The sequence below is a fragment of the Hirundo rustica genome, chromosome 3 (assembly GCF_015227805.2).
Source record: "Hirundo rustica isolate bHirRus1 chromosome 3, bHirRus1.pri.v3, whole genome shotgun sequence".
Taxonomy (NCBI): Eukaryota; Metazoa; Chordata; class Aves; order Passeriformes; family Hirundinidae; genus Hirundo; species Hirundo rustica.
The window spans coordinates 2,954,545-2,966,257 of record NC_053452.1 but is presented as its reverse complement, the minus strand read 5'-3'; the positions used below and the strand labels follow the sequence as shown (position 1 = coordinate 2,966,257).

General features: G+C 44.1%; 1 long non-coding RNA gene across 1 annotated transcript; it reads right to left on the bottom strand.

The window, feature by feature from the left end:
• Nucleotides 1-951: 951 nt before the first annotated feature.
• Nucleotides 952-9,663, bottom strand: LOC120750596 (uncharacterized). The gene is made up of 3 exons (XR_005700063.2): nucleotides 9,351-9,663; nucleotides 8,472-8,561; nucleotides 952-3,529 (listed from the first exon to the last, which is right to left on the bottom strand). It is a non-coding gene; the product is annotated as an uncharacterized LOC120750596 (long non-coding RNA).
• Between the last annotated feature and the right edge of the window lie 2,050 nt (nucleotides 9,664-11,713).

The following is an 11,713-nucleotide window of genomic DNA, read 5'->3' as shown; positions in this document are numbered from 1 at the left end:
CGGAGAAAAAAAAAAAAAAAAGAAAAACAAACAAACAAAAAAACAGTCTTAGAGTAATTGGAAAGGAGGAGAGAAATGAAAGCACCGAAATTTTGAGAGCTACAGAGTTTAATTCAGAGCCAGGTCCTTTCTGTTTATTTGACTCATTCTCTTAAGAATTCCAGAGCAAGGAAATACCTAACTGAAGACTGAAACCCCTAGGACTGCTCTTGGGTTCTGTATCTGTTATTTCCACAGAGTGTAATAATGTGGCTTTATAATTAGAACTGGATGAACTCATGAGGGGCCACCTTAATGGCACAGTCACAGCCTTGGTTATGTAAACTGTTCCTGCAGGCTGAATTTAAATGCAGGCTCCAACCCTTGAAATTTTCCTTTCCCTCCTTGAAATACTGCCCGTGTCACTACTGTGTCACACAGAGTAAATTCTACAGTTCATACAAGCAGATTTGGTGAGGGCCACCCCCATCCCCACTAGATATTTACACAGCTCATTTCTGATGTAGCGCCCTGTTTGCATTACTCTCAATTCAGGACCACTGAATTATCCCTCTTTAGTTATCAAGGCTTCTTGCCACAGCTTTTTAGTTTTGAAACCCTTAGCTGAGCACCTTCAGCACTTCCAGTTACAAATTAGAGACCTTGCCTCGGTTCTCCATGCTAGGTCCTTATAACTTGTACCTTTTCCCTTGGTCACACCTGGGAAATGTAGGTGCCACAGAAACACAACCTCCCAAAGAGCCAGAGATCCTTCAGAGCTGTCAGGTGTATCTGGAGCTGCAGTGCTGTGACAGGACTTGGCTGAACTGGGGAATGCCTTGCCACAGGATGATTTGGATATTAAAAGGTTAATGTGGAACCAAAAAGAAAAAAAATCAGACTGGAAAGGATGAGGGGGCTGAGTGCAGCTGTCCTGATATATATCTTTAAAGATACCTTATTCTTCCCCTAGGCAGCCCACAAGCTCTGTGGGCTGATACCCGTGAGGGGGACATCACACTCATTATCCTTAAATTTCTGTTTCCTTCTTGCTAAACATACTAAACTTTGTTTCTGAGCAGTGTATAAACGATTGAGAGGTGAAAGGCAGGTTGAGTTTGTCCTTCTATGCAACACACAGCTCATGCAGAGAAGGGTTCACCATCCAGGTAAATGGACCTCAGACCCGGAGAATTCTGTTTTGTCCATCCTTTATGCAGGATTACGTGTCCTCATCCCTGCACGGTTCTGTGGTCACAGCCTTCATGCAGGCAGGTAGCCCAGGGTCCTCTGGTGTCACACGGACAGCGTTTTCACCCCTGCAACCTTTCCTCTTTCCTTTTGGCCAGAATGCAAGAGAGAGAGCAATGGACATGCTGCAGGGAGATGCGCATATGAGCACCTTATCCTACTGCAAGCCAGAGATTTAAGAGGAAGGACCAGCAAGGAGAGCCTCCTAGCAGTCATAATTTATTCCTTGATGATGCCACAGTTGGTGGTACCGACTAGGATTCAAGTATAAAACGGAATTTATGGAGAAATTTATGGGTTTAATGGAGAAATCTGTTAAGAGCCTTGAAAGCCCTTGTATAGCTAACGAGGTGTTTCAAGTCCCCCGGCAAATTCTATGCTTGCCTGATGGGGTTCAAGTTTCATAGTTTAACCAGACAGCAAGGGGAAAGAATGACAAGTATACGTGGCAGAGCCGTAACACTGACCAGGGGCTGCTCACCTGGAAGCATCTTGGAAGACAGGTTATCAGGAATGTTCATCCGTCATTATCAATGACTGAAGTCAAAAATTGACTGGGTGAGCCTGATCTGAGATTGTTCTGTCTAATCTAAGACTTGTGGACTTGGCAACGCTCACAGAAACTGCGAAACAACGCATCAGATTTGCAAATGTGCAGTACCTTAAAAACATCAAGGATAAACAGTGAGAGAAAGGGGGGATCCACACTTGCCTCGCTCTTTGGGATTGCCTTAAGGATACGTGGGCAAGCTGAACACTGTAGAATGCAGGAGTTGCCACAAGATGGGACATTCAGCTCACAAATGTGAAAGTTGCTGGCAGAATACTGAACTTTACATCCAATGAGTAAAGCTGGCTTTATAAAGGGTCACCTAAAGGAGATAATCCTCTGGTCTCTGTGAAACACCTGCCAGAGGGCTCCTGATGGAAACCCTCTCTAGCTGGGGAAATTTTGACACTGGTGACAGAGTTGCTGTTCAATTCTGGCTTATTTGTAATCAGCTGGTGAAAGCTGGGAACTGGAAATTTCATCTTGCAGAAGGTGTCCTAAATGTCTGTTGTTTGTTTTCCTCCAATTATGTCAAAGGAGACGCATCTACGGCTGTAAAGTCAACTGGTCAAATGATGCCTCTGCTGGGGAAACCTCTGAACCTCTGCAGCTTTCTCCTTTAAAGGAATCTACTCTTCTTCCACAAATTAACATGTATTTTTTTAATGCTGTGGCCAAGCTTCCCAGATTTAGGCCACAGAGTGAGCAAACAAGCAAGCTGGCTGAGAAAAATGAGCCTCTGCTGCAGACAGCAAGTAGACTCAGTGGCAGCAGGACAGCAGGAGCGAATAAGGAAAGCAAACTTGGTTTTAGAAATCAACACAGTAACTTTCAAATAATTGCTTTCCTCTATTCTCTTTGGCCAGTTTAGAGGGGGAGGGTTTTGTTTGATTTTTTTCGTTTGTTTGGGGGTTTTTTGTTTGCCTTTTTTTTTTTTTTCCTTGGGGGGATAGGGTTTGGGATTTTTGGTTTTTGGGGGCGGGGGAGGTTTATGGTGGTAGTTGGAGTTCAAATCCTAAAGGCAATGCAAAATTCTGGATAAAAGGTGATGGATGGAAACCTAGCCCCTTTGATGTGTGTCACAACGAAGGGAAGGAAATCAGTTCAATAACTTGCCTAATGCACCACATGGAACTAGAAGCAAGGAAAGCATGGCTGCTAGATGTTAATGTATAAAACACTAACCACAAATCCAGCACAGGGCCAGGCTCCAAAACGTAAGTGGAAGTGGCCTAGAAAACCCACACAAAGCCAGTGATTTAGAAGTGAAGGTTCTGTGCTTCTGGAAAAATAAGGGCAAGAATAAAAGCTGCCTGTGCTGGCAATCTAGGATCTGGAGCAGAGTAACTGAGTCTATTGGGTTTCGACTGCCTGAAGGCATAACATTAAACTGGGGAGAGACTTTCAGTTCAATCAGCAGCATGACGGATGTCCTTAAGGGGATTCCATGTAAATATGCAGCGCATTGTTTTTGCCTCCTTTAAAAAGCTGGAGGAGTTGAACCACCGCTCTCCTATCTGACGGGATGGATATTTTTCTCTGCCTTGAAGAAGACGTGGTTAAAGTTTAAGAGCCTCCTCACGATTCCAGCTCACCCCTTTCCCGGGGCCAACGTAAATCAGCTGCTTTGCAGGGATGTTTTAAGTAACCCTCAGCATGATGTGCCGACGGTATTCTGTCTGTGCATATGCCTGCACCCCAGGAACTACTGATGTGGTCTGAACAGCAGCAGCATCTCTGACTTCTCAGCTGCATAATAAAAAGAAAAACCCAAAAAAACCAAGATGGTGGGTTATAAAAGGCAAAAAGAGAGGAGAGGGAAGACAGAACATCACCTTGAGATCACAGAATACAGGAGCCCATATCATATTCCCTGCACTAGATAATAAATCAGTTCTTGAGGGGCTAATCTGAGCAAAAAGAACGTTATCTTTTGGCAGATTTCAAACTGCAGCCTACTTAGACAATATCTCACAATATTCATCTATCCTGCCTGATATCATAGAATTAAACTTGAATGAGTTAAACTCACAGGGTATGGGGCCAAATGGGTCTGGTAAGAATTATTTTTAAAACCCCTGCTTTCAAGATAAATAATGCAGACAAACACTTAGGGAGAAGTCTGAGAATTTTCCAAAACAGCCTCTGAGGCGGATGAACACACAGATTCACCTGAAAGACAGGAAAGAAGTTTGTGTGTGTCAGCCTGCAAACATGTGGTGCATGCAACCTCCAGAGTGACTGAAATGCTGAAAGCTTCTCTAATCCAAAACTAAGCTGATTTTACACTACAACCGCAATTATTTTCTTTCTAAAATCGAGCATGCCACTGCCAGCTCTGTAGCAGGTGCAAATCAGCACAGGCTTCAAGGGAGTAGTCTGATCTACAGCAGCTGAGGATCTGGTGTAAAATGAGATCATCTGCTGAAAAATTAGGAGAAAGGCATTTCTATTTGTCATCTGCCACCTCTTATAATTGCTCGGTAATTTCCATCTTGCCCTCCTAGAAATCCAAGCGATTGACTTGCTTAGTGCTCTGGTTGTTCCCCACCATCAGCAAGCTCAGAGTACTGATGCCTTGTGTCCAGGGATCCTCCCACAGAAGACACTTATTCCCAAAGGATGTGGGCTGGATTTTCTTCCAGATGGAAGCCATAAAGCCACATCCTAGCTTTACCTACGCTGAAAAAAACCACTGCATAGCCCTCGCCACCATCTCCCAGACTAAGAAAGATACTCTTTGTTTCACCAGCGAGGACTGCATCCTAAAAAAACAACAAGAGCAGGGGATCTGAGAGAAGCCCTTCCACCGAGGCAGGTTGTTTCCCAGAGCAAAAACTGTGCTCCAAAAACATAAAACTGCCACTGTCCTCTCTGCTGACCGCCCGGCGCTGCGCCGTCTACCCGCGCTGCAATAACAGCCTGGAGCTGGCTCCGGGAGGAAATGGAGCACCAAGGCAACAACATCAACAAGAGAGTTTAAGACACCATGGAGGTTTGAACCGCTCTAACTGGGTGGATGCCCAGCATGAGGGAGCTTTATGGATTAGTTAATGCTGGCATCTTTCTTCTGTAGGGGGGGGGGAAAAAAAAAAAAAAGGCTGGCAGGAACCATCTGTGTCACGGTGTATGGCCGGGTGCCACGCGACACACGGCCCAGAGCGTTCACAGAGCATCTATTCTGAGCAGCTCTGTAAACCCTGAGCAAGATGATCCCAAGAGCATAGAACAAACCCAAACAGCGTTAGTTTTTCCACGTCCAATGCATCCAAGTGCGCCGAAGGAAGAGAGCAGAACGGAACAAGGGAATCGCCAAAACCTAGCTAAGAGAAAAAGTCTAGAGGGACCTTGACAGTCCCCATTCCATAGCCCAAGAGGGCATGGAGAATGTAAGAACACAGATGCTGCTTTTCTTAGCTCCTTAATTTTGATTTTATAGGCAAGACATATGAATGACCATTCTCAGCTCACTATCTGCATTAGAACTACTGGCAAATTTCTACTCCTTTAGAAGAGAAGGAACCCCCCCCAGAGAACAAACTATATGCACAGGAGAGACGGAAAAAAAAAAAAAAGTATTTCCCAGTCTGCTTACTGCACACCGTGCAAAATCCCAATCCCAGCAGCAGTGATTACCCCTTTTAATCTCCATTCATCAAGCTTGCCTTTCACAACACGTCAGCTGTAACTCCCACCTTGCTTACAAAAGCTATGACGGTCAGAAGATCATTGGTTTCTACTACCAGTAGAAAAATTCTTGCAAACTTTTCGAAGCCCCACGCAGCCCCACATCTCCAGGACATGCTGCAGCTGAATCTGACCTAGTGTTTTCTAACAAAGACTTTATTCACTCTTGTAAGTGGATGCTCACGTCGCATTCAAAATGCCATTTTACAACCACCTTGTTATATATCATGCAACTACTCCAGATTCTTAAAAGTGAATGCAATGTTTGGGAAACGGGTCCAGTTGGCAAAGATGCCCCCTCTTCATTTGCATAATTATAGGCTGAGTTTTACTACTACTTATGGCTAAGGGTGCCTGACACTTTCCATTAAGAAATTCGGCTTTCATTTACTAAAGACATTGCCAAAGTCTCTGTGCTTGGTATTATATTTTCCTAGCCCATGTCTCTGTCTTGGGCTGAGTTATTTGGGAAAGTTTCAGTTAAAACAGTTCGGCCGTCTCCCAGAATGAAGTGAGGGGGGAAAAAAACAATTTGTCTATATATTAAAAAAAAGGTAATAACCATTTAATGGAGAGGTTTTCACAACCGTATTCTCTGAAGCAAGAATTTATAGCATTGGGGAAGGATGGTCTGTATCAAGCCTGTTGCTGCCCCACCTTTCCCTTCTGGCCAGTTTTTCCTTCTGGTGGACTTCTAACTCTCTCTAGAAGACCCTCAGCTCAGGCGTATTTTCTGGGCACTCACTCCAGCAAAATCCTCTCAAGATAAGTCTGCTCTGAATATGCTCAAGATTCACAGAGCTCTCACAGATAACTTTCCAGGGGCATCTCTGCCAGGCCACTGCCTATCCCAGGCACAAGAGTCATTTTCCAGAAGTCCAATTTATTTCCTTTCTTCTTCTCCCCAAATCATGCTAAATCCAAGGAGACCAGAAGAGAAACAGAGACGTGAGGAGTCCTTCCCTTTCCTGCCATATAGTTTTTCCTATCGGTTCCTTGCCACTTCAGGGACAGAGAAGACTGGCTGACACGGTCTATTTTGGGATGGCAAGAGGGTAACTTTCCCCTGGAGAGCCTCCTTCTCTTCAGCACAGGGAGGTCCTAAACCAGGCTGGGCATTTACACCCTCTGGCTCAGAAACCTTAAAGTCATCCATTAACTCAGCAAAAGGAACCATGCTAGGGAGCTCTCTTCCAGCAGCCATTAACCAAGAGAGGGATGGATTGAGAAAATAAAACACTCCTTCTTTAACAGCAATCAAAAAAAAAAAAAAAAAAAAAAAAAGTCATATGCAAGAACCCCAAATTCCACGTATTCTCGTTCATCACTGAAAATCATTTTCCCTCTGGAAGTATCATGCTTGTTCTCCATATGAATAAGCACAGGATACAGTGTGCTGAGAAGAAGAAATGCTGCCTAGGACTTAAACCACAAAGTCAAAAGATTCCAATTCCATTCCTGGCAAATACCCAACACCAGCATTTGCAAACCAAACGCCTGAAGCAAGGCACCAACATCCATATTCAGGCACTTAAACACGGAGTCTTGAATGCAACAGCCTTGCAAGGCCAGTATCAGTTACCCATGCCCCAAAAATCTCTGCCTTAACTGTTTGGTGTCTTGGTGTCCAGTTAACACTGTTCAACTTGTGGAAATATGTAGGGGAGGGAAAAACTGGACAAAACTCCAATTAGTCCCTCTGTGTCTTCTTCCTGCTGGCCAAAGGTTTCCTCCTCACTTAACACTTGGCCATGGAAAGAGCCAATTCCCTATTTAGCAGCTGTGGTGGGGCAGAAACCTGCCAGTGTGCAGCACATACCTGGGTTAAGAGTTCTCAGACACATATCCCCACCTTCATGGCACACACAGTGATTGCCATGGAGGAATCAGACGTCCCAGGCGCTGTAAGGCCTGGTTAGCCATAGCTCCACACAGGTGCACTTCTCCTCCAGTATCGCCCTGGGAGGCACACCAATCCCAGTCGGATTAAAAGCAAGAGAAATTGCTATCTGCCACGATCCTGGAATCATTGGCTGGTCTCACCTATTTAATCATCAGAATGAAACATCTTTTCGTTTCAGGGGCCCAAAGGAAAGAGTTCAGCAAAAATAATTTGCAATCAAACTCTTGTCCTAAATGTTCAGAAATAACTTTTGTCTTTCAAAGAATCAAAGCATCACTAAGGTTGGAAAAGACCTCCAAGGTCATCGAGTCCAGTCTTTGACCAATCACCTTGTCAACAAGACCACGGCACTAAGTGCCACGTCAAGTCATTGCTTGAACACTTCCAGGAGTGGTGACTCCACCACCTCCCTGGGAAGTCTGTTCCAATTGCTTGACAAGAGTTTCAGTGAAGAAACTCTTCCTGATAACCAACCATAGTGCAGCTTAAGGCCATTTCCTCTTGTCCTGTCACTGGTTACCTGGCAGAAGAGGTCAATATCCACCTGGCTCCACTATCCTGCCAGGGAGAAGTAGAGAGCAAAAAGATCTTCCCCAAGCTTCCTTTCCCCCAGGCTGAGCCCCTCCAGTTCCCTCAGCTGCTCCTCATCAGACTTGTGCTCCAGTCTCTCTGTTGCTCTTCTGTGGACACGTTCCAGCACCTCAATGTCCTTCTAGAAGTGAAAGGCCAAGAACTGGACACCAGGTGTGAGGGGGTACAGCTTCACCAGTGTGGAGTACAGGAGGACAAACATTTCCCTAAAGAAGGACAATCACTTCCCTAATTTTTCCCTTTTCTTAAAGCACTAGTGATTTCACCTGGGTTTAACAATGCATGCCAACTGTGAGCCTCTGCCTTGTGAGAAAAAGCAAGAAACAAATCTCCCAGGCACTGCTTTCTCTAAGCACTACATGCACAGAACCTTTCATAAGCATCAGATTTATATATCCACAATAAATATATCATTAAAGGCATGTTATCAGCTGATAACAGAAGAATGAGCTCTGCCCTCAAATTCCTCTGAAACAAACAGATGCCCGACACTCGTGAGGTGGAGCTTACCAAAAAAGGCACCTTTGCAATCCTTCCAGCAGATGCTGCTTCTCAAAGAGGAACTGAAGGGTTCCCTTCACAGCCAGGTGAGCACAGTGCCTGTAGGAGGGGAGAAAGGTAGCCCTCTGCTTTGGAAAACTGCCCCTTACCAAAATAGGCTGTGTCCTGATATAAAATATCTTCATCTTAAGGCATTACTTGCAGGTCCCAACCATTCCTGGTACCACGGATCAAGGCTATTGCTCTATTTCTTAATTTAAGCTGTGTTAAAACCCCAGTCAGAGCAGGAACCCAGCCCAGACAGCAGCAGCACCTTCATGCAGCAGACAATGATGACTGAAGGAGGTCCTGTTGCCAGCAGAGCTTGGAGCAAGGTGGCAAAAAACAAGCTCCTAGTGAGTTATGACTATAGGTGAGTACAGCTTTAAATTTCCACTTCTTTCACAAATGCTCAATCCTATTTTTTAGCTGGTCATTAGATGCAGCTACATTCCTTTGCAACCTACCAGAGAGAATTCCCTTTTATTTTCCTGAAGAAATGAATTAAGTGAATGCATACTAAATGCCTAACAGATGAAGCTGTAACAAAGCTGTTGCAAAGCACGCAACTGGTAGATGTTGTTAAAACAATGTGTACGCCTGTTAAACACCGAAACATTTAATGCTATTATTAGATATGTTTTAAAGTCCACCATAATTTAATAAATAATATTAAAGTATTTATGGATGGACCCTTCTTTGCTGAGCAACTGGTTACTACTCTAATGAACATGCAATGCCAAATCTATCATAAAGGCTTTTTAACTTCCCTGAAGTGTTTTTCCCCCCTTCCTATGAAAAAGCAGATGTTCTAAAAAGCAACTGCAACTATAAACTTCCAATACTCACTCAAAGGCTGAAATCTGATATTTAAAATGATCGTTCTGGTACAAAACGTCTCCGTGGTGACCCTTGGTAGCCGAGTGGGAGCTAGATTTGGCAGCGAGCCCAAGCGGATGCGGCTCCCGTTGGCAGCACGCGCTGACCGAGGATCCACTGGGCTCCAAACCAGGCCAAGGTGTCAAGTGCTGCTCCACGCTCTCCCCAAGAGAGGGCTTTCAGCAAACTGCTTCCACCAAGCAAACAGCTAACGTGCATCGTCTTATCGTGAATTAGTAATTTACGTAATGAGGTCAGCCTTTGTAACGGGGTTTAACCCCAAGAGTAAATCTCGCTGCAGCCTCCAAACCAGCAGATAGCCAGTTTTTCTAGTGAAGTGCCCACAAAGCTAAGGATATGAGATTCTTAATTGCTTAAATACCCATACACCTGTGCACCGTTAAAATTAAATTAAAGGTTTGCTTTGTTTTTTTTTTTTTTTTTTTAAATTAGGGAGTGCGGATAACTCAAGCCTCAAAAAAAAAAAAGTGAGGGAGCTCAACAACTAAACACAGTACCAACAATTTTGACAAAATATTTAAGCATCACATGCTATGTTAGAATTGGAAGAAAACAAATTCTCTACTTCATACAAAAAAACCCAGACCCTGGAGTTCTCCAAAATTGCCCTGTTTTTTTTTGGTTTTTTTTTAGTTTCAACTGTAGAGGAACAAAAGCACTAGGATAAAAATTCAGTTCTCCTTCTCAGAACCTCTCTTCTAATGAAACCTGGATTAATGCCAGTGGAGCTGACAGCAGTCCTTGCCTCCTGATGGGGAACACCAGAAAATTATTGTTACTGAAAATTCAAAACCCTATATAATCTGGTTAAGATTTAAGAACTAGTAATGTTTTCTCTAATAACAGTTTTCATAACAGAGCCTTTCTCCCGTGATGTATTTTTCTTACAAGCAGGATGACATTGGCCAGGGACTGGGGATGGTTGCCAGCCAACTTGAAGAGCTCAATGCCCTCCAGGAGATGGTGAGTGCACATGACTGGTCCTTATATTGTATAAAAAGTAGAGAGAAACAGTGAGCTTGAATGAAATTCAGCTGTGGGGCTGGACTCTGAAGCTGAAGGAGTTCATTAAAGCCCACCTGGGAGGGGAAGTAGGTTGTATAAAACAAATTCTCAACCTGTTGAAGGCCCATAAGCCCAGGTGGTTTGAAGGAAGTAAACACATTTTTAAAAGCAAGTACTTTCTTCTGCTTCCTTTACAGACTTTAGCAAATCTCAGCAGGGTGACAAGCACTAAAGAATATGCTGTATTTGGCCAAAAGAGTCAGGCAAAATCTTTCCTGATTTGCAACAGTATTTTTATTTCAGATACAAGGCAATGGATATGTACAAACCCTGCTGACTTCAGATGCTGGGTGTGACAGATTTACCCCTAGGGATCAGACCCTAAGGAAAGGAAAATTTCTGTTGCTGAAGTTTTACTTCTCTCTGGGACTTTCCCTCCTAATGTCTTGCAGCACACACACACTGAGGGGAAAAAAAAAAAAAAAAAAAAAAAAAAAAAAAGAAGAATCTTCTTTCAAGCAAAGCATGATGTAGTGATCTCACCATGAGGTTTCATTTCAGCAGAAGATTTTTTTTTTTTATTTCATGCTCATGAAAAAACCATGGCAATTTGGGAGCAGTTGAACATTTTAGTCACCAATGTCCCAGGTTGAATACAACTTCATGAGGGTGCCAAGGAGCTCAGCCCCGCTGCCGGTCAAGATGCGCACATCTCGCACTGCAGTTTGGACAGCAACAATCTTGGCTTGAGCAGACAAGCAGGCAGGTTCCAAGACAGAGATCTGCCAACTAAAACAGACATCCCAGGCTCGAATTCCCATCCCCACCATGCACGAGTTCCGTCCTAGCTCCCATCCCTATCATCACCTTGAAAAGAGATGGCTCAGATCCAGAAACTATTTCAGGAGCGGGGAGTGAATGAAAGCTGGAGCAGCAACGCTCGCTTGCAAAGTCTCAAAGGACACATGAGGCAGCATCTTTGGAAGCAGGAGGCAAGTCCTGTTCCCGTTCATGACTAAGATTATGACCGGGAGAAGGAAAAAAAACTCCAGTTTCGGAGATCAGCCAGTACAGGAGCTTTGGCTACAAGCACTCAAGGAAGAGACCGTGTCTAATATTAAACTGCCACATCCTGAACCAGATCCGCTTCCCAGCTGGGTTGTAAGACGTAGCCCTGTATTTATTTTTGCAAAGACCAAGCATATGCCTATTTATATTGCTTGGACAAAGAAGGCTGACCAGAAATGAGCAAACAAAACCCACCTTCCTATTCTCTGGCTCAGGTGGTCCCACTGACACCACAATCT